At 37.7% G+C, this 24,512-nt stretch overlaps 1 protein-coding gene across 9 annotated transcripts in view; it reads left to right on the top strand.

The window, feature by feature from the left end:
• LOC108769422 (tyrosine-protein phosphatase Lar-like) overlaps nt 1–24,512 on the top strand; it is a 328,651-nt gene that overhangs the window by 149,985 nt on the left and 154,154 nt on the right. For 2 of the 9 annotated variants that reach the window (XM_018520402.1, XM_018520403.1), the window contains exon 2: nt 10,990–11,044. The exons of 6 other annotated variants lie outside the window; for them this stretch is intronic. The gene's annotated coding sequence lies outside the window, so the exon portion shown is untranslated. Of the gene's footprint in view, nt 1–10,989; nt 11,045–20,588; nt 20,610–24,512 lie in introns of those variants that run through there. One more of the 9 variants, XM_018520404.1, reaches the window with a different exon arrangement.

The raw sequence follows: 24,512 nt of genomic DNA, 5'->3' as shown, positions 1-24,512 counted from the left end.
TTTGATTTAATTGAATTCTAGTCACGTTCCCATCATTCTCCGTCATCAGCGTACGGTAAACTAAGCTTTTTGCGATCCATTTAACAAATCGCCGTGACAGCGTTTGTATCGAAATTATTTTGTAACATCATTCACGTTATCTCATCGGCGCGATCGTCAAACTTCTCGCTCGTTCATCGTTTTGTACGAATTTAAGGCTATATACACAAAAAAACCTAAACTGTAAAACATAATCAATATGTTATTGCCTTACGTTATATAGTCTTTATTGTGACCGATTTACTTGCGCTTACGTTTTTCTATGTGCCATGGCTCTCAATCTTCTATTTCTTGAATTAGATATGTTTGACACTAATGGCCGCAGCACAGACTCTTACAAGCATAACGCATAATGCATAGTGCATAAGGGAATCAACCAATCGAAATTCTTCTTTTCCATAGAATGAGAGGAAAGGAAAGCTTCTGATTAGTTGATTCGCTTATGCACTATGCGTTATGCGTTATGCAAAAGTCTGTGCTGCGGCCATTAATCTATTGGACGTGACGTGTGTGCGAGTTTCATACTTTAGTAAACTTTAGTTCTTACTGACGCCACGGTAAATTCCGGAAAATAATCCGAGAACTTGTGAAGTGCACGTTCTGATACGCTATATCGATACGCCTCGAAGTCACACTTGTTCGATTTCGGCAGGGGTGTCACGGGGTGTTGTTACGGCGGCGCGGTGTACAAGATTGGTCCGTGAAATAGAGAGCCATAACAAGGTCTGTTAAATGTCATTTAAATGCCACGCTATCGCTTGCTTGCCCATGGTCATTCGCCGTACAGGTACCCGCGCGCGATAGTACGAAACGCAGGCCACCGTGAAATTACCAGTGCAGTCGCATCATATTTCAATTTTTCTACGTGAACGGTACGATGCATATAAGCCAGCGTATATGTATATAGCTATACCTACATTACGTCAAATGCGTAAAATAGATGTACTGATTTTTTCATCAGCTAATATCTTACTTACGCGTTCAATGCAATCACAAAGCGACACGTATTTCATCGAAGCATTTAATACGACTAAAATTAATAAGATTTTTTCACTACTTCCGTATAAAATCCGACTTGCGTTTGTGCATCGCACGCGATATGGTAGTCGCTAAATTCGTTTCGCCGTAAAAGCGTAAAAAAAAAAGAGTGCGATCTCATAAAGGGTTTCCAGCTCATTCGTACGCGATAACGCTCGGGTATAATTAAGCCATTGCATCCCACTACCTGATTAAAAGGATTAAAATACACCCCTCCATTTTGCGCGACGTTATATTAATAGTAATCTACGAATGTCCCGTCCGACATTATACGATTTGACAGGAGTTATCTCGCACGGCTTTAATGGAATTTGTTGATTAATATCCCTAGAATTAATACGGAAATATCGCGCTTGCTAAATTGCTTCGCTATTGCGCGATCGAGTTTTTGTTATTACATTCGGCGACTATCAGCGTTGCAAATTCGATCACGCTATGCGTTTCAAGTGCATTTGTCATTACCCGCTCGTTTGGAGGACAGTTTTTAAAACCGGTTTCGATTTATTTTTAGGTATGATAGCTATATTACTTTATTGTTTCAATTTTTCATATAAACTTTTTTTATGAGAATACAAAAAAAAACGTAAACAAATGCGATGGATATTATACAGCAAGATATTAATTGTTTCATAGAATTAGTAATTTATGGAATTATTAATCAACTATTTATACACGTTGTAAATTATCGTTTCACACAGGATAACTAAAGATACGATGGTTATTGCATGTATAATAATGATATTATTTACATTTATAGAATTGCTAATAAATACCAGATATCTATTGATGTAGTATTGTAGTATTATAATCGTGTAATATCACGTAATTAACTTTAGAGTCAGATATAGAACAAATTGTATAAGATACTGAAATCTGATTAAATATATGAGGTTTGTTTTCTGTTTTTGCATTGGTTGCACTAGTTCAAAAAGTGTACATTAAAGCGGTTTCTGGTCCCAAAATGGCGTCAACGACGTTGTTTTTTGTTCCAGTATAACAGAACTCAGTGTACGAGTTCACTGAACTGGTTGCATTAGGTTTGGAGTCAGTGCAAACAGAGCAAGCACTAATGTACACTAGTTCAGTCACACAAAACAGACCTTGTACAAATAGTGCGAGAATTTACGAGATAAAATGATAAAAATATATAAATGATATAGTAAGCCTACGTAAAAATATTTTGAAATTTTATGAATAAAATAAATTGAGCTCTCGAGAATAACAAAGGATGAAAATACATTGATTAACGGGCAATTGAGAGCAATAATCGATGCAGTTATTCGTGCGTTGTAATTAACAAATGTATTGTTCAAGACCTTACATACAAATCGAAAGAATCGCACGTTTTGACTCCGTTCCAGCCATCATCAGCGATGTCCTAACATAGATTCAAAAATTAATCGTACAGAATAGATCTCAAAATATTTTGTATCATCATTATTTTCAATGAAGAATATTCTTAATGATGAAATTGCATTAATGATTTTATCTTCATCATACGAATCTAATACTTCCATGTAAACAATATGGATGCCATTTTTATCTTGCACTGGAACGTTTTTCGTTCCTTGTCTTACACTTACATTCGTCAGTTATGGATTGCATTAGTTCAGTTCAGTTCAGTTCTAGTGCAGGAGCAAAAAATAAACCCTTGAATGAAGAAGAAAATCATATCTGGATTATGCCGCGCTTCAATTATTTCATTTATATTCTAAAATAATCTAAACACATACTGTATTTGATCCTCTTTCAGTTATTCCCTGTTATGTCCATTCCGTATTTTTTAATTATCATTGTCTGCTTTTTTTCAATTTTTTTCTTTAATTTATCATTTGCTTTTCAGAGAATATTCTTGAAGGAAAAATAAACTATTTCTCACTCTACCTTGTAATCGAAAAAATGGTTACGATTTTCTTTCGATTTTATTACTTTTCTATCTACACATATTATCTCATTGTGTACTAATATTCAATGAAAAGATAAGAAAGACAAAATTTTGCAAAGTCACTGATTTAAGGGCTCACATTGTAAAAAAAAATTGTTAACGTAAATGTTACGGGTTATGTTATCGAAAAATCCCACGAGAGAGAGGTGGTATTCTTTTTAATACAGTATATCGGGAGGCGGGAGATAAAGCACTTCGCTATTCGGGGGAAGACTCGATCGTTTGGACGGCAAAATAACAGACCCCGGCATGAGATTTTATGGGTATAGACGGACACTCGATATGGTTCGTACTCCGCGGTACACATATGTATTCAAAAAGTGTTCCGCCCACAGTGGAAGTTGCTACGCGCTGCCGAGTGCGGAGGCATATTTTCAAACAAACCTTTTTTATGGACCAGTTTGTACTAGTCAGTAATAAAACACTTCGATACTTCCACACACATACACGTATAGGGTGGTTTGGGCCGTTTGATCCTGCGCATGTATTGTATGAGTTCATCCTCGAATTGTTCAGTCAAATTCACGTAACATCCTTAGAGAACCGAAAAAATATGATGTACCAATGAAAAAAACATATTTATTCCATAAAAGATATGTAGGGGAAGTCCAGGCAAAGCGGATGTGTTAAGATTTGGGGGAAAAAATGACATAGATAAAATTAAGATCAGAAATCTTTTTTATTCTCATAATTTTATTTTAGGAATCAACTTTGAATAAAATTATATTAAATTATAAAACTTGAACATTTAAATGTTTTTTTAAATCAAAACGTAAATAAAGAGAAATCATCCGCTTTGCCCGATCCTCCTGGGCAAAGCGGATGAGTTACTCGAGCAATGTGAATGGAATAAAAGAATTCAAAATTAGCAATCGTCACAAAAATAGCTGCCATATCCTCTATATATAGTGCATATCCTCTATTCATAAGTCCATTTGGTGCACTGAATCTAGTCTTCGGACGATGGATCGGTGTATGTATGTTCTTCAGAATACATGTACTGTGTTGTGGAAAAAAAGTAAGATGTAAACAATTATGTGCCTTTCGTTCACTCAAAAGATCGTCTATCCCTCCGTCTTCCCGGTATTTTTGCAATCACATATTGGGTAAAGAGGATAGACCATTCGCTTTGCCTCCATCCCCACTTTGCCCAAAGAATCTACTTGGCGCCAATTTGGAAAAGTTAGAATAAGTTTAAGCAACAAGTGAAAAATTTTAACCTCGAATACACATTTAAAGTCAGAGAATTCTTATAAAAAATCGTTCTGGTTAAGAAATAATTACTACTAATAATTAAACTATGTACCTCAGCAAAGTCGCAAGAAAACACACAATTTCTTTTATTTCTCTATCAAGCACAAATGAGAAATCATATGTTGTTTCGCACTTTCATGACGTCGCAGGTCGATCATTCCTTCAACAGTTAGAGACTCATAGCACTATTTCGGATAGATAAGCGAAAATAAAAAATATTCGCTTTGCCTGGACTTCTCCTATTCTTTAATCAGTAAGTAAAAAATTCAGTAATCTAATCAAATGATGATGTTATCTGTCGCAATCGATGTATTTTGATATAATTAATATTTGTTCTGATAATATACATATATATAATGTATACAATCGTTACTATTTACTATACTATGCGCGGATTGTGCATCCATGTTGCAAAGGATGCAAAAGGAAATCGGAGACGAGATTGTCGATTCGCAAGGTAGATTAAAGAAATAAAACAAGTTTCTTTGGCAACGTGTACCGCGTTAAAAGCTCCGTATTGTATTTCTTATTTAAGCGGTCGAAACGAGAAGTACGATGAGTGTGAAAACTCCGGGCGGACGTGAAAGAGTGTCTTAAAAAAATCTTCGGGGAAAAGTACGGGAAAGGTAGAGTTTTCACGTGGTTTCCCGGGCACTTTCTTCTTTCCTGTCTGTTAGTCTACCGTCTTTACTCTTCCACTACGGAGAATGGTTTGCTTTTTCCACGTCACGGAATCGCCGCCACAGAAAACGGTGTGCAGACCTTGCAGTTGTTGAATCTTCTATGTTTGTACATTATCGCAGGAAGAAAAGAGAATGTGAATGCATAAGATAGAGCGTGATCTTTTACTCTAAATTATAATATTATAAAATAATATAATTACAAATCTTCAATTTTATATTAATTTTGTATAACTATTAATTTATTTTTCCAATGTATAAATCAAATAAATAAAAATAAGTCAATGGATATCATGCATTAAATGCATATGGCTTAATATATCGTTAAAAACTTTCATTTTTATAGGGCTGTAAAATTTCTGTCTCGATGTGTACAACTCGTTCGTTTTCATTAATTTATATAGTGAACTTACTATATGTGATTAAGGTAAATTAAATTGAACTGAATTAAATTGAACTGAATGGATATACTAATTTTGCTTTAACGTGTTCGTCCGTGCACTTTCAAAGCAGTTGTCCAACGCTGAAACATGATTTTTTGCATTTCAACATTGTCCGTTTCCCTTGTATTTTCGTTTGTGAAAATAAAAATACTTATAGATGTCCACGTCAAGCAATTATTTGATAGTTCGTGAAAGTGTTATTGTTACGTCTATTGCCATCTATTCGTTAAACATGTCGATTGGGTGCTAGAATGGATTCATTATATATTTTAATTGCTCATGGCAATCATGTGTTCATTTTTTATTTGTTATTTACATTCAATTTCTTAAACTTGCTACTTTACATATTATAAACAATAATGATGCGTTCTTAATTTTTCAACTGTTTCACACAATTTTTTATGAGGCGCATTTGAATTGTTAACGCATCTTTTATTAACTTAATGATTGCAAGAACAGTTTCTTTAGAAACGACAGTTATCTTTCGGATGGAAAAACATTTATATTGCTCTTTCGTTCAACAACAAGAAGATGTACTTCCAGCAGTACTTTTGTCCTTGAATCACGATCGAGTTTATTCGACAAGAATAGCATCCCTCTTCTCGTACTCTTGGCACCGACCAGTTGAGTCCTTTGGTCGTCGGCTAAAAATCCGGGACTGTTTGTCTTCGGACGTAGTGACCTCGAGATTTACGGAACCTACGGAAAAAGCTTACATTCTGAACGGACAGGATAGTAACTTCGAGCCGGTTGTATCGATTCGGGCCGTCGAGCGAAATCGTACGTCGAGAGAAATTCCGACCGTCCATCAACTGTTATCGAACATTAGTGATCGTAGCGATAATCGAGCGAGTTTTAAGTTGCCGTTGGTAAAGGACACGCGAATACATTCCGGATTAAATCGAGGACGAGGTCAAGGATGAGTATCAACGGGGCTACCCTTAAAATCCGATTGCAAACTTGGGTAGTACCACCGCCATTTTCTGTGTTTCTACTCCGAGAATCGCGCGCAATCTCGATTACCGATCTAAATTATCTCGCTAATTTTGCCCGGTATCGATTGTACACAAATCGGGATTTCTCTTATCCCCCAGAATATCTTAATTGCGCATCAAACTTGGATGCGACCGTTTCCTTGGAATTTGAACATGAGATTAGACCTTTTGGATTTCTTTAAATTTAATGGCAAATTATTATCAAACATTATTTTTTACACAGAATATATCTTTAAATGGCTGTATAAAGAAAAGTAGTACAAATGAGCTAAACAATGTAAGCTGAAAATATGACACAGGTTATATTTTTAATGTTTATTCACTGGATTTCCGTAAGAAATATTCTTAGTAAGAAATATTCAATCTATAAATTATTTTTTGTATGAATATTATTGTGCTTAAAATTAATGATGCTTTAAATATATATAGAAAACACGCGCAGTTCGAAATAAAATATCGTTGTCAGATTAGGAACAAAATATTATAATTTAAAAAAAAACGATATATACATATGTAAGAAGAAAGTAAAATCAGAAAAGTTCGAGAATGTAAAATATGTATATGCGACAGCAGTGCGATCGAATGATGACTCGCGGGATTGGAGCAATCCGTTGCGAACCGTCGCCGATATCTGACAAATATTAAAATTGCTCTTTGAATAATGAACTCTTGAGTAATCATTCTACTGTTCTCCTCAGACATCTAAGTTTCTTACATATAGGAACATAAAAGATAATTAATCAAGGTATAACAGCAACCATTGGGAATATTCCAGATGACATTATGATATTCTTATCTCGTCTCTGTTATATAAAAGAGATTCGATCACGTCCTCCGCCATCATGAAAATATCGGAAGTATTAGAAATTGGTTTCTATTATTTTCTATCACTTTCGATTTTTTTTTCTCCCGCGAATACTATCAATTTGGAAATTGTTATCGTATTATTATTGTATTTATTGCCATGTTTACACATATTTCCATTATAACTCGAAATTCAAAATCAATTTAATCTTTCTATTTGAAAAATAAAAATTTTGGTTTATACATAAAACCAAGCCGAGATCATAGTTCATTTATATAAAATGAGAAAGTACATGTCTCATGTAAAAAATTACACAAAAGCAGAATTATGTCCGCATTATCATGGTGATATAACGTCGATTCAACGAGCTGGTTTATTTCATTTGACAAAGATACATTTTATTCGATAATACAAAACAGACAATAGCGAATCTCATTAATGTGTCAAAGAGTAATCTAAGAAAAAAAATTATACTAATTATTCCAGTTGATTAATATTTAACAAATTAAAAGCAACTTATAAATATGGCATATATATATTTTTTAAATACATTATTTATATAATATAATTGATAATCATAAATATTATAATTTATTATAAGTAATCAGAAATAAATAAAATTTTTTAAAAGAGAGACATTTTGTACAAATTTATTATGGCACTGTAATTTGTTACATACATTTTTCATATCATGCATGAAAAAAAAAACAGTTTTGCTGAAGTATCTAAAAATTTAGCTAGATAGAAATCTAAAAATAAATTTTGTTGGACTATCAAAATAATTATGTTAAATACTTAAGCTAGTTGCTAGAATTTTCAAACTTTTTGCAACATTGCTTATCATGCCTGAATTTTCTACATATTTATTTTGATGGTCCAATAAAATTATTTTCTGATCCGTATCTATCTAAATTTTTAGATGTTTCAACAAGATTATCCGTGTGTTACTTTAAAATTGATTAAAAAAAATTTATTTTCTTAAATAATGGAAAATCTAAACGATTTGACCCCGCAAGTAACTCTTGACGATGCACTTTCGTGCTGTCTCCCTCAACGATTTTGGAAATTAATCGCGTTGCTCGGACCTCAAACCACGTAAATCGGCTTACGTACGTCCGGAATTTCTGCGGCCGCGCGTATCTCGCGCTCCTGCGTGATCAACACCAACTATGCTCTCAACGCGGTGTTAGGTGCGGTGTAAATGTGTGTGAGGATGCATACGTGTGTGTCTGTTTGCACAGATACGCAATGTGGTGTACGTGCAGGCGGACGCCGCTGTACTTCGGAAGCTTTTAGTCGTTTCATACCGATTCGCAGCTTAATTACATGGAGGAGAGCCGTTCAGATGAAACTTAACCAAGGCGAAACTGTGTGCGCGAAACTACCCGAATATCCTATTCGACGTTAATGATGCTACTGACCCGCAGCCCGCCCCTCTGCCATGAGTCCACTATCGTATTGCCTGACTCAAATCCCTTGGTCACAAATTACAGGACCAAACTAGATACGTGCCCGGCTTTTCTCAAGATCCATAAGGACTCTCAGAGTTACGAGAAGAAGCTCCGGGAATTACCGCGCGCTCGCGTAATCACGACGAATGAACATTAACGAATTAGGAAACGCGCACAGGCGAGTGCATTTCTCGTAACCCGGTAGGACTTTCCGAGGGAGATCCCAGAGCGCCTTCAATTAGAAGTCGCGAGTCTCTTCATAACTCGATCAACTTCAAGTCGCTTGACACCTATTATTTACAACAAAGACCGACAAACTCGATGAAGCTTATGCTTGTAGCAATCACACTTGAAAATAGCGTTTCAAATTATGTAGCAGCTGTACTCATTGTCAAATATACTGTATCAGAGCATTGGAGCTCGATATATTGAGGATGAGGAGAGTAAACTGGCCTTCAATTTTTTGGCGCTACCACCAAACACGATCGTTCCCAATCGATCGACGCTCATTCTCCGACCGTAAATTGAATTCTACGGATTACGTATATTGTCCGATAGAGAAATCCGTGATGCGCGATAAATCCTGCAACCAGATCGAAAATATAGTAAATATTCGGACATATCGATTCTCTGTGTCGACGATAGGCGAGGAAATACTGGATTTTGCATCTCGAGGCCGTCTCGAGACCACGAGAGCATGATATATCGAACTGACGATGGGTCGGTCGGTATAATGGTCCGTTCGTGTGCAGGTGTTCTCGATGATGTCACGTAGGCCAGACAGCAAAGCGACCCCGACCAACGTTGCAACAGCGGCGTCGCCGCGGTTGAACCGCCGAGTATGTCGGTTTGCATGCAAAACAACAGCCTTTATCCTGATCGCAATTAATGAAAGACTCTGTACTTAGTGGACGTTAAATCCCGATGTTGCGCGCGCGCATTTTAATAATCGGATACCGCGCACCACGGTGGACTCATTAAAAGCGGTTTTAATCAAAACACTAGCGACGCGGATAAGAAGCATTTGCCCCATTTGTTATACGAAACTACAATGTTCCGGCCGTGCTCTGTATTTCTATTGTAAGTTTAATACGATCGTTCACATTTTTGCACTTAGAAATAAGATGCGAATATCTTTTATACCGTTATAATAAACTCTCCCGTTTTTTTCGTACATCATTATATGCAATCCCATTTCATGTATCGCTATGCGCGCTATAAATATGTTTATTAAATTAATACCTTCTGTAAACTTTGGCAAAATTACATCGTAGGATAATATCGTTCCCTGATATTCAGACACCGACAAGCACGTTTGAATCAGCGAATAATGTAATAGAAAATTCAATACTCAAGAAATTCTAGTATCTGAATATTTCAGATCGAGACTCCCGCATTCAAAGTATTCGGACTTGTACGATCCAAGTTGATATTTACAAGCTGTTTGAGTGTCGAGACGGCAAGAATTTTCAGATTGTCACTCACGCTGCATCATATCGTCACTGCAGGTCTACAAGGCAAAAGCTTCCACACCCACTTCTCCGTAGAGTAGCCGGAGTTAAATTGAGTAGCGCGACGCGCGCCTTGCGAGTACCGCATAATGTGGCCTGACCCGGCCGGGACCTCGCGTGTAAAAGCCATAACTAACCTACAAATATCCCTGGGAAAGTTCTGTCCTGACCTCCGATGCCGTTCACGAGCCTAGCCGACGTAAACCGCATTGCCATTAAATGCCAGAAGCCCGCAGGCTGGACGCTGGGTGGTCAGTGCTGGGGGTGAAGCCAGAGGATCCCATCCTCTCTCTTTCCCATCCCACCCTGTTGCCACATGCAGCTCCTAAATATTTGATGATTCCCCAATGGTCAATTATTAACCGCCCTTTTACCGTAATTGCCGCGAACGGATTTATGCACCGACGAGAGAGCGCGAACGGCAACGTTTGGCTTCGAATCTCGTTGCCAGGGGTCGATTACTCGCACGTTTCGGGGGTCGATAAAATGACGAGATGGGGAACGATCGTATTCAGCTCGAATGATGGATTGGCTTTTTGTTCAATTTAGGTATTATCTTTTGTCGAGGAGTTCTTGCGTATACTGGAAGGAATACAATTATTCTCGGTTTGAAATCGAATATTAATTATTATTAATTATTCAACCTCTAAGTACCACAGATGTTTGAACTCTTGAACTCTATAACACTGATTGTGAGATATTTTTTTTTATGTAGATTTCTATATTTATTCTCTCGTATGCAGTTAGATTCACAATTAGAATTAGTACCATTTCTTCAAAACTATTATGGACGATGTTATAAACTGTAAATATTTCTTTTTGTTTTAGGTAAGTGATTTCAATATGGAAACGAACGATATTTTTTTTGGAACAGACGCCTGACGTGAGTATGAAAATAAAGATATAATGAAATGCTTAAGGGATGCTAAACCGATTACCCAACTCGATCAAGGTCGACAGACTTTTTAATTCCAAATTCGATAATAGTGATGACATCTTTCATTTAGTTTTTACATTATATTATATAATATATATCATTCTGTCTTACTTCAAACGCATACATCTGTTCTTATCTAACATATGCCAGCACCATCTATCGCAAGACCGCGCAACTATTGCTACACGGAATTTCGGCTCTGTTGACAGTCCCACTCTTCACAAAGCACCTATATACACGTATTTTCTATTCGGTGGAAATATTTCTTTTCTAGACTTTCAATCTTAGTTCTACAAACTCGGTATCGTTCGTTTCAATAATGTGACCTCAGCTGCACGCTTATTTTCAAGATGTGGACTCTAAAACTCTTATATCAAGCAAATATATATCTGAGGTGACAGCTGTACGAGCCAAAAGTAAGTGAATTTTTAACGAATTTAAACTTTTTTTCAATTTTCTCATGAAATTCAGTGCAGCTGAGGTCCTATTTGTGCATACTTTAATTTAAGTAACAATATTTTTGCAATCCGTACATCCAATACAGAGATTTTTCACCGAATGGAAATGTGGTAAAACAGGAGGCTTTAGCATCGTCTTAAGTAAATTGTCACTTTTATTGAAATTCATCTTACGTTAGAATGTAAGTATCTGGGAATATTAGGAGGAAACGCTTTCCTATGCGTAACATCAAATTAATTAAGAAATTACGATAGTGTGAAATTACAACACTAATTATGAAAGACAAACAGACTTATAGGTGCATCGAGATATGCGCGATTTTACGGCAGGCGGAATTTGCATAGATCAGACAAATAACAATTAACAGCTTTAAGGCAGTCATTAGGTATTATCCGCGTAAAACTGCGAGACGATTTCACGCTTGTGAACTAATTAAGCAGACGAATCATGTACGGCGCATAACGCATATCTCGTCGCTGTCAACGATATTTCGCGAAATGTGGAAGATTAACTCGTGGGGGTCCTTACAGAAACGGCGGCATCGTAGCGTTACGTCAGTATGACGGCGGAAGGCAAGGGAAGAGAGAGAGAGAGAGAGAGATGTGGCCTAGTTCACCTATCAGATCTACATAGGATCTGCAGATACGACGGCACGATATAGCCAGACATCGGGCCACACTTGGCACTCAATGTTGTAATACGACGGTACGCGCGAAACGTCGTTATTAGTATTCAGTTTGTTTCGCAGCAGCAGATGCAGTTAACCTCAGGCCACGGAACCACGTTACGACCGACAAAGTGGCTCGTCGGCACTGATATCCCGCGATATTCCGTTGAATCTCTTGCTAACGTTAGCGACGTAAAATTGTTCCAACTAATTATTTTGGGCGAGAACGAGCGCAAGTCTGACCAATTTTACGACGTACGTGCTTCTAAATTCTGTTTCAACACGTCGCAATTGCGAATGACACACGGTCGGCGGATCTTTTGTTAATGAGAATCTAAAAAGTGAAGTACTTTTTTCTTTCTTTTACGTAGACTCACACACACACATATATACAGGAACAGAGTTTTGCATTAAATCCTTATAGTTTCCCCGTAGCAGTTCTGATTAGTATGCTGCCGGTAGTGCTGCGTCAGGTGCCATCCGAAGGTCTGTTGCCACGGTTATTGGCCCACAATGCGCATAAACGTATGTCTGCTATGCTAAAACCAATAACTAATTACAGGTTCCCGCATTCATTAACCACACGCGTGAAAACAGCGTTCCCCGTGGCCAGTTGGTCGTAACGACTGTCCAGGCGCAACTATCGAATTCGCTTTCATTATACAAGATAACATGTGTTAATTAGTAAACGCAGAGTCGATCCTTCCGCCCATTAGCTTCCCTTCGTTGATGCATAGAAAAGATTCAACATGTTGTATTAAGTATCGTACATTTTGCGTAATATGAAAGTACTCCTTTTTTTTCCCTCCGTTGTGTTGTCGCAATTCTTATTTTCTCTAGAGTGCATTCCCCGCTGTTCTTTTTGTGTGAGATTGTATTTACAATCGAAGAGAGGCAGCATTATGTATTCACGAGTTATAGGAGTTCGACGATTGCTGTTCGCATTTAAGTTTTCATTTACTTTTTAGTCGCGCATTTAGCCGCAATGTGCAAAATTAATTAAAGAAAGTTTTTAGCGTGCTGAGCGTCTTAAAAGGACGCGAGAAAAGTCGATCGGATTTTCTCGCGCGCGATCAATCGTTAATGAACGCGCTGCACACGAGCAACGTTGATTTAAACCGATCAGAAAGAGAGAGAGAGAGAGGGAGAGAGAAAGAGATTATGAATCGACTACTCTGCAAAAAGTATGACATAAAACGGGAGGGAAACACTCCTCCCACTGAATATTCATAGATTCTAGAAAGAGATTCTAGAAGAACCCAGGTTGTCGATCGATCGCCGTGGTAGGATGGGACGCGACGCGTTCGCGATGCGAGCGCGAACGCGTGACGTTTTCGCGGACGTATATATTTCTTGAAGCGTAACTCCGAAAGATGTTATCCCGCGGATAGATGCGGGCTATGAATAAATTTCTTTTAGTGCTTTCACTTGGAATTCGGTATACCAGGCACATATTTGTATATGTCGGCTGTAGTCGCTCCTGAATTTTCAGGACTGGCGGACTTTATGGATAGCGTGGCGCATTTTTAGAACATGAATTTTCGGCGGAAACTATTATGATTCAGCGTTAGTGAGGAAAGGGCGAGGGGACTAGTTTCGAGTTTCTGTTTTATATTAGCGGTATGTGCTGCATTTTCCCGCGACACCAGATACGGTTACAAGAATTTTAGTTATTCTTCGTCGCGTGTGTGAAATAATTTCGCGCGTTACGTGATGAAATTTGTTTCGTGAAGTGTTCCACATGTACGCGTATAAAAGAGACAGATAGTGCTAGCTAGTTGTTTTCTTTCCCACTATAGCGCAAGATGAAGTAATTTAGTGATATAATATTATCTGCGATACGATCTCTTTCAACAGAATAACATCAAAAACTTTTAATGTTATTTTATGTTAAAGTCTTCCGCTAGTGGTCATAACACATTTTTATTTTACGCAAATGCGCTCGGTCTGCCGGAAATTCCGGTTAAAAAGACTCGCTGTGTTTGCAAACGCATAAAACGATTTCTTAATTCCATTAAAACAGCAGACCGGAAGGAATTTTCGGAACTTTTAAATCCACTAACGTTGACTCTGCTCTAGAATGGAACACGCGGCAAACTTCGCATTCCTCTAACCCGTAATTGCATGAATTTTTAAATTGCATCGATGAAATTATACAGTCAGTGACGCTATCTCTTGCAGAATTTACAGAAAAATGTCATAAAAATTCTGAGCGTTCAGCTGATGCATTATACATTAAATATCTCATATCTCGTGTTGCGATTCGGTAAATATCTCATGTTACTATTCAGTATTCGATAGTGTATGAAGTATAACAGCATTCGATGCAATTTCAAGTTAATAGCGGCACAAATCGATATTAATAGTTATGGAGATATGAATAATCCGATGAATAGAGATACCTCGAGAGAACAGAATGCGGATATAGAAACTATGAGACACCTTGTAATATCCATTGCACGATTCACTGTTTATTTTCCTGATTGAAATTGGCACTTCCCTCTACGATGTCTTTTCTTTTCTTATCCTCATCGATAATCTCAACTGCTCCATCACATTTATCGGATAGAAATATTCCTTCGTTTCTCGTAGTGGTACTTGATTCATCGCCGCCAGGCAGTAACCTTACACTCTTCAAGAGAATCTATAATATCACCGTCGACGAAAGTCGGCTCGATTCAGCCCGTTCCATCCCCTAACTTCCTCACGTCACTCTCAACGTATTTCGTTCACGCTCCGTAAAACTTCAATGTCCACGTGCAGAATCGCGATCGGAAGCAGGAAGCACCCGATCGTCCATTCGCCCGAAAGCAATGTTTCCCGAAGATGGAGTTTGTCCGCAGTTTCGCCGTGCGACGAAGTACAAAGCAACGCGATGGATTTAGAAAGTTACTCGCGAATTCTTTAACGCTAAGATTAAAGGACCGCGGCGGTCAATTACCCACGGATTAAGTAGATTTAAATAATTAATAGTCGGTAATGTTCAACAGATCTTAAAGTTTCTTCAATTACATATTATATTCTTTTTCGCGAAATTATAATTTTATAACAACTTTTTTTTTCTGTCTAGTTTGCAAACAGTAGGACGCAGTAGATTTATTATAATAAATATAATATAATAACACATATTCTAATTTAATATATTCCCACACAGTACGGGGTGCTCATAAAATTTTTGTAGTTTCATTTCAGCTTCAAAAAGAACTTCCTGGGAACTCCTATGTCCGTTTTTGAGAGTTCCCTGGGAGCTTCATTTTGATTCGCAGGGAACTCTTTTTAAGCTCTTCGAGTCTCGAGAGCTCAGCGAAATGAACTCCATGACACAAACTGAAAGTAATGTTATAACTTCGTACTCTACACTCTACACAATATAAATGTGATATAATACATGGTGTTACATAACAGTTATATTATTGTGAAATGCGAAATTATAACGATATGTTGACGTTATGTTATAATACTTTTAATTTGTGTCGACTGGGCTGAGAATTTATTTAGTCGAATATTAGTAAGCTCCCTAGAAGAGCTCAGGAATATGAACTCCATGAGAGTTTGTTTTGTCAAATTTTATAAGCTCCCCGAGAGCCCAGTAAAATGAACTCCTTGGGAACTTGATCGGAGCTTTGTGCTGTGTGAGTTATACGTATCTGATATCTTTTGAGATTTATAAAATTGGAAAGTAAGAATAGAAATAAAGTAAATTGCCTACACGAAGGAATAAATAAAGACCGAAGTGAATGAGGTTCTCATCTTTGAACATCAATACATTCCGCGCAATAGGAAAATTCTTTCATAACTGGGAAAGAGCACGAGTATCGTATTGCGAAAGCAGAGAAGCGAAGAAACGGTACGGCTCATGTTATAGCATGTTTTAACTTACCCTCGATCCTTCGGCTGGAGGTCACGTGATTTGATCGTTAGATCGGCGCGGCGCGGTGCGGCGGTAGGACGTCCAGAACTAGATTAGAAAGCGGAGTAATTGCGAGCAGTTTGCATGCTACCGACCAGTAACTGACCGAAATAACGCACGACTGCATGGTATCCATGACCAGGGCTGAGGGCAGCGCAAAGTTCCACGTACCCCTGCCACGAATCACTGCTCACTTCCCCGATTTGCGTTACGTATTAAGTATTCGTTCTGTCTAGTCGGTCTAGCCGGTCTAGCGCGGCTCGGCTGGAGAGAAAAATTTCGAGTGGTCGCCCGCGGAAATTGCGCGCGGCATGCTGTGACGTCCGACAAATGTACATGCCAGAGTTCCACGCGGGAAACACTGATGCGAATAAAAAAGCGCTGCCTTTTTGTCACTATTTTCTAGAGACGCCTGCCATTTTTCAAGTAGAAATCTGCGTGCGCGGGCGGTGCCATTCGCACGCAGAAATTGTTTCGCAAAAGCCGTCGCAATCGCGTTTTCTGGTTCCGCTCGCCCAGCAACGCGCAAGGTTCGATGTTGTATGTATGTATGTACCTTTTGGACTCTCTAACTGAATTACTTTCGTAATTCAAATAGTAGAAAACAGGGGAAACAAAACTCAATGGTACGGTAAATCGTTCGCGTTCTCGTCGGTGACCTATATTTCGCTCGGTATATCCATTCCGAAGATGCTCTTCGCCCTTTGATAAGTTGATGAATAAAAGAAAATCATGCGCGACCACTCGTCTTGCGACAAGGAAATAGTGAAGCGACTTAAGGTCTTTTTAAAACAACTTTCTCCGTTTTTCTGTACTTACAGCTGCGCATGTTATCGGGATGATTAATTAGGGCAATTTTTACGCACTTCAACGCTAATGCATGATGCATGATGAATAAACAGAGTTATACGAACATTTAACCAAGATGTGAATTTATTCCGCGTGCGAGGCAACATTTTTGTTGTTCGCAAACTCTTCGATGTACTTCGTTTATGTATGTAGGGTGCATGCTGGCATATCAAATGTATCCAAGAGTTAAGTTGAGCCAGTCCTAAATGCACCTAGATATCGTATAAACGTCTCATACGTCTGTCGAGATGAGATGTTGGCTCAATATGCGCGTCGGAGCTGGCGTGTGCGCGTGAGCGGAACGGCTTTGCCGATATATTTCCTCGTATTTTTCTCTATTTTTCCCGAACCCCGAGCCGAGGTTCCGGACGCCCGCGCCGGGATCCGAGCATTCCGAGCGTACGCCGTACACGGAAGACAGAGCCAGGCGTCTCGTAAAATCCCGAGCGAGCCGTCCAATTCCGTTAAAAGTGAGTCGATGGAAAATTGTCGACGCTACCGACTTGCCATGCCGTCACGAAAAAGCTGCACACGGTGACGAAAGCAAGGAACTGCCCATGCCTGCTGTGCACATTCTCTCTATCCTTCTTTTTCTCTTTCGATTCTTCTCTGCTCGCGGATTAGAAGATTAAATTTGAGTCCGGTCGATCGCGCGCAGGTCGATAGCCCACTCGATCGAGTACAATCGAGTCTCGCTTGTCCGATTACGCGCTGCGACGTACAATTTCGCATCGAAGGATTAACTTCCTTCCGGATATCCGGTAAATATTAGAGTTATATTTGGCTCTTGATACGTCTTTAATTCGGATGACCGAATCGATCGACGATCGTCAGTCAACTGCTATCCGATAGAAATAAACGGATTATTTTCACTGGAAACTAAGTTCGTATAAATGACGCGTAAGAATCGTAAAGACTAAAGCCGGATATTTTTAGAGATCGCGCTCGTTAAGCCGTGACTCTCAAAATTCTTACGATTACGGTTACAACTGCAATTATTGTACATCACGCACCTTTGAAGATTATATTAATCGTACGTGATTACAATGTTCGACGATGTTTTATTTAGTATAATTGCTAAGTAGTTATGAAACACGCGATATATTTCTTTCTTTATAATTATTTCATATTTTAAAAAAAAAAAGAAAAAAAATCCTTTGCACGATATTACATTTTACGATACGTCAATTACATGTAAACTGTAAATAAAATGTGAGAAAACGCACGAGAGAAACTTTGCGTTTACGATACTTTGGAAAATAACGTAACGTCACGCCTGTCCAAATTGACCGCTGAAATGCAAATTATATTAAGGCACGAATCACGATTTGCATTGCAGGCACAGCAGGTTAACGATATTGAGTACCTAACGTCGAATTTAATCTAAGTGTGCCTGCTGTTACACAAAATATATTAACGTTACTAAATTTATATTTCGATGCGTATTTGATTTCTAATTCTCTCATATTCACGATTATACGTATAATTAATTTCATCGGAAGGAAAATAAAAATAAATCGTCGGAAAAACGGATCTATTTGTATAATTTAGATCTTGATAGCTCTCGCGTAGAACGCCGGACGAGCCAGCGGCGAACTCGAGCGGATATGCATCTCCGGAGATGGCAATTGGCGATGCACTTTGTTCGCCGGAGATGCAGCGCGTCGTATCACACATACATCCGTTAAATTTCCCATCCCTTTCCAGTCTCTGGTGGCCGCGTGGTCGAGCACGTTGACTTGTACGAGGTGGCATTTAAATTCGCGAGTGGTCGTGATTGCGCTCGAGCGCGTACCAGCCCTTTCGATCACGGGAGCTTGATTTCGCTGATTCAATTGTTCCTCCATTCTCTTCGTCTCTCCTTTTCCCTTCTCTCTCTCTCTCTCTCTCTCTCTCTCTCTCTCTCAAGAGAGAAACTCTGCCACTCCTTCATGCCGATCTCGGTTTCCTCTTCGTCCGCACCTCTTCTTTTTCTTCCTTGCACTCTTTGCATTTCCTGACCGGCCCTCTTGAGTCGCCCCTCCTTGGTACGCCCTATTGACCTGGAAACTTGGACGATTTCCTACCGCCGTCCACGATCTGACATCTCGTCCTGTGGTACGATGGAACTCTTTAATCCCCGATTCCTAGTTCGTTCCGTGAGATATCTCCTTTCATTGTTTAAATCACGAAACTTCCTATCGAAGACAATTTCGTGAAAGATGATTGAAAAGACAAAAAAGTCAGATTTTTACAAAAATTCTATCTTAGTTATTATCTCTCTTTATATTTTGTGCATCTCATATTAATTTAACAGCAATTGAATTCAATTTGATTCGATAAATGTATTTCGAATAGCCCAACAACAAATTATAATTATTTTAATTTAATAATAACCAAATTCAATTGGGATTCGATAAATGTACTTTCGATAGTCCGACAGCAAATTATCATTATTCCAATCCATAACGAGGAAATGTAATCATACTCTGACGCTGTAATAAACTTATTATTCAACTCGATATAATATTATATTATTGTTTTAAATTGTACTCGTATATTTATTACCATGATAAAACTTAAAAAAATGTTATCTCAAAAATGTCGGTCTTAAATTAAAATTTTTATGCGACGATTACATAAACAATTGTACTAAAATAAAGAGGAGAACGATAGGCACAAGAATTTTTTTTATGTGACGTATGCTAAAGCCGGGTTTAGATCAAGTAAACGATTGTGAATAAATACAAATAAATAACATGCGACAATGACTCGCGAATGCTTAACATGAATATAATGACACTTATAAGCTGAAACTTAATTGGATGTCAGGCGTGTATGACAATCATGTGTACGCATTATCTTGTTGCTATCTATATATTCGCATCATTTAAACACATGTACGAGAATGCATGTCCGGTTAGCTTTCCCATCACTGATTCGATATTTCTTGTTGCAAATAATAGCGCGCGGGCGGCCTTGTTTATTTACTGCGCGTTTTATCTCAATGGCGCTGGTGAGCTTGCACACGTGCGGGAGAGTTAAATGCACCTCCGTTCGATGCCGCACGAATTGCACAGCTAACATAGGAGAGGCCGCGCGTGCGCGTGCGAAATCATGTACATGCAAAGAACAGGTTGAGGTTTATTGCCAATAACGAAGCGAGAGCTCTTTCAAGTGGCGTCCGTGCTAAGCCGAAATTATGCGCTTTTGATGCTCGGTTTACGTTTTTCTTCTCTCTCTCTCTCTCTCTTTCCTACTCCGATATAAGCGTGCAAATGCAAAATTATATCACCAGTTGAAAATATGTACAAACGATCTCTTATAAAGGGAAATTCCGCATAATCACAAGTGGAACATTATCACGCGATGTTTTTTCGTCAACAGCTCGCCAGCGATATTATTTTCCATGAACGAGATCTATTTTTCGCACGACTTTCCATGATTTTCACGGAGTGCACTTAATTGATTCGGAAATTTCGCACACATATACAATCCGTAGAGCGCGATAATGACCGGCGTGGATACGTTATGAAATATTGCCGCGGTTGCAATTTAGTACTTTATCATACGAACGACTTGTTCCCAGCCCTATCGATCCGTCGCTTATCGCGCACCGATGTCCTCTTTGTACTCATACTCACAATGTAAGTACATTAATATTCCTGTACTTGAACGAGAGCTTATGCGGACGCAATTTTTGCATGGGAGTGAAAACTTCTGTCGATAATGAATATGATAACAAGTTTTTCTTCGAAAGCGTTATTGATGAAATTTTCATAAATTCGATACGTCACTCCTATTGTTTCTTTAGCATCTAAACAAATTGTGATTCAGAATTTCGTTACGTTAAACGGCCATTCATATACATCAATAGTTAGATTTATATTGCAAAATTACATTAAAGTAAATTATTTGTTTCTCTAAATACAATATTTAATATGAATTTATGTTAGATAGTTATGTTATTCGGTTAAACCAAATTTAATTAAATCCTAATCTTTTACTTTTTTACTTTTACTGTACTAAAATCTTTTTACATCTATATAGTTTTGTCTTTTTTTTCGCAGCTGTACAATAAATTTATCGTAGCTGTGCAATAAATTTACGTATTTACGTGACAAGATTATATAGTGTTTTATAGTTTAACCACGCTTTATGATTAGCTCACTATTATAAATTCGAGATATGTCACCGAACAATGACTTTGATGTGTTATCTACAAAAGGTTTATCTTAAGGTAATTTACAAGGGATCTGATTTAAAATTAAATACATAGAAATATAGGAGGAGAGAGAGAAATAATAAGATTTTTTAATTTATCCGCAATTTTTTTATATATGCATTTATTTTTGAATTATCAGTTGTTTACGATGTAGAGCTCTCTATATACCTCGATATTTTTGTTACAAGAAAGTCAACTTGTTCAAAAAATTCGCACATAGAAGAGAGTACAGATAATCTACGACACTATGTATACATATACGTATGTATCGTGCAGTTCTATAAAGCTTTCTGACTTACGTATAGTTAGTCAAGAGTACGTGTGTATTTTTTTGCATGGAGCACTGCCCCTACATTCACACAAACGCAAAAGTGTACACGCGACGAATGTTAAAAAGCCGTTTAAGTGTACCACGCGAGACACGCGAGTTTCAACATACTCGCTGTCCGCAAACGCAGGTAAAAAGAACCGCAAGCTATGAAAGGCCATCGTGCGACATGACAGAACAATCTTCAGAGTTCTAAAAGGTTTAAGTAAATTAAATCAAATAATGTGGTAGACACACAAGGAAGTTCCTTAGCGCCAAGAATAGAGCACTTTCATCCTTACATCATGTGATGCTCAAATTGAGACATCTTTCGTGAAAGTTAATTTATCTGTACAGATTTTGCATAGTTATCAGTTTTTCACAATCGATTAGTTGAGCGACCGTGCCGGTTAATGAGACGCGTAATTTATTAGCGAGACGGATCGCGATGAGGAAAAGTGTATTTTTAATTTTCGCGACGAGTTTCGTACGAGGATTAATTCTCCGCGCGATAGATAGATGTACAGAGGACATAAAAGGCGCATTTGTTTTATTAATTAGATTCGCGGACGTTTTTGCTCTATAGAAAAGTACATACGCGGTATACGGGAAAATAAATCGGTCTGTCGTAACAATAAGCGTGATTACACAGAACTATAGCGTGCATAGCGCGGAATGTTATTTTTTCACATCAACGATCCAGTGTTCTCACGGCAGCTGAAAAAAAGTGTTTGCAAATAATATGAAAATCACAGGAAAATATTAGCGCAAATATTAACGTTATCATTCGGACATGAAACGATATCGTTATTCAATAGAGAAATTGGTAGTTGTGGATTGGATTACAAAAAATTATACAACAAAACATTTTAAATAGTAAATAAAAAAAAAACTTGTATACTAATAAAACACTTGCGTATTGTTTGAAAACAAAAAATACAAAACAAATGCAACAATATAAATAAAATTCACCGGAAAAAGAAAAACAGGTTTTTTTATAAAATAGGTAGTATATAGATAACAATTTCGTCATTTATTATTCTCCATTTTATATTCTTGTAGAAATAATAAACTACGAGATAGAACAAAATGATATTATACCGCGTTAACTCTTTCTTGTATATATGACGAAAGGGAATGAACCCTTTAAATAGACCGGTTGCGATCGGATGGGCGATAGTCGCGAATATGCATTTCCAGCATTCGCAAAAACTATCGATTCCGGCCGCGAGCGAGAGAGCACCGCCTTCGATATGAAACTATGCGCTGCACACTTGGACGAGACAGCATGCAAAATAGCGTGAGTGGAGAGAACACTTAAATTATGCGACCTGTCGGCAACAGTCTTTTAAGCGTTCGCTATGATAAATATTAAGTCCCTTTGAAAACAAGACGAAGTATTTTCACTTCCAGTATGGCTGCCATTGTGCCGGGGAACGCGCTTTATAGAAAATATTTCTATAATATAAACGTGCGGCAGAGGGAGAGGGGAGGGGAGGGGGAGAGAGAGAGAGAGAGAGAGAGAGAGAGAGAGAGAGAGAGAGAGAGCCCGGCCGCCGGCGCAGGTAGAATTAATGTCGAGATTGTTCGAAACTACACGATTTTACTCCGCCAAGTATTTTCTGCGGGATGTAACGCCGCCTGGGATGAAAGATCCCATTAGCAAAATCAAATTTTCCGCCACGTTGCAACGTGACGTTTTCCAGAGAATTTCACTCGCATGATCCACACGATGAACTCCTTGAGTTACATCTGAATCCATTTTTAATGAGAATTTAATCAAATCACGACTATCTTTCGCGACTTTTCTTCGATATTTGATGTTTATTATCTCGATCGTTCGAATGAGCTGTAAATTAAGTTTTGGTTTCAGTAAGCTCTCGAGACGGCAACGTAAATCTCTCATCGAATTCACAATTGAATATCGAGGAAATAATTTTGTTAGTATAGGTTTCGCGGTACCTTACTCCTGCATCTCTCATTTATCATTTAGATTACATTAATGCAGCGTATATCCTCAAATAGCGGAAAATCAACGTGCGAATCGTTAGATAATATTTGAATGTTATACGCAATGTTCATGTCGAGCAACAGATAGTAATATTGATAATTAATTAAAGAAACTGTACACCTATATTTGTGTTTTTGTATTTGTGCGATCCTTTTGTATTTTATTTTAACCGTGAGGCAATGCTGAATACGTACGCACGTCAATTAAAAAAATATATATCCATCTATTAAATAAATAAAAATTATTAATTGCTGTGTATAATAATAGATGATGTTTCATATAAGCGCGAATACTACGAAAATGCACATTGAATTGTAAAATTTATGTAGCCAGAGACTGTAATAATTTTATACACAGAGGTACAAATTTATATTTTCAATCGATACGTTAATTGGAAAATTAGTGAACATATGGGAGAACATTTTATTTTTGCCTTTGGCATTTTTACTTGTGACCGGGACTGGAAATAAATGTAGTACGAAGCCATAGTTTGCACTTGTTAGCGTTTTGGCGTCTGTCGAAAGGGATGTAATTGGATATATGGTAATCTGATCGCGCACAGAGGCTTCCTTTTTCTTTAACTTCTCCGTCTACACTTTTCGCTGAACGTCTTCACTTGTCTTCTGTCTTAAATATCAAATAAATACGAAAGAGACGCATTTCTTGTAAACCATTTAATTTGATTTTGCATCATAATCGCAAATTAATTAAATTGATTCAAAGAAAAACTTTTTACCGAAGCTAAGAACTGCGTATATTTTTTTAAATAGATAAATACTTATAATTTTTGCTAGTAAATATTTAATATCTGGAATGTTATTCGTTTTAAGTATATACTTTTATATTATAAATCCATTGATGGATATTGAGCGGAATAAGATTTATCAATCAGACAAATTCCGACAAATCATGATTAACAATGAACACGAGCAACGCTTTTATTTACATCTGATATTATATTGCCCAACTTGAACGATTTATAGAAAAGTTGATTGATTGCGTTTTAT

This window comes from Trachymyrmex cornetzi, unplaced genomic scaffold (genome assembly GCF_001594075.2).
Source record: "Trachymyrmex cornetzi isolate Tcor2-1 unplaced genomic scaffold, Tcor1.1 scaffold90, whole genome shotgun sequence".
Lineage (NCBI taxonomy): Eukaryota > Metazoa > Arthropoda > Insecta > Hymenoptera > Formicidae > Trachymyrmex > Trachymyrmex cornetzi.
The sequence above is the reverse complement of the archived record's forward strand: the minus strand, read 5'-3'. Positions and strand labels throughout refer to the sequence as shown.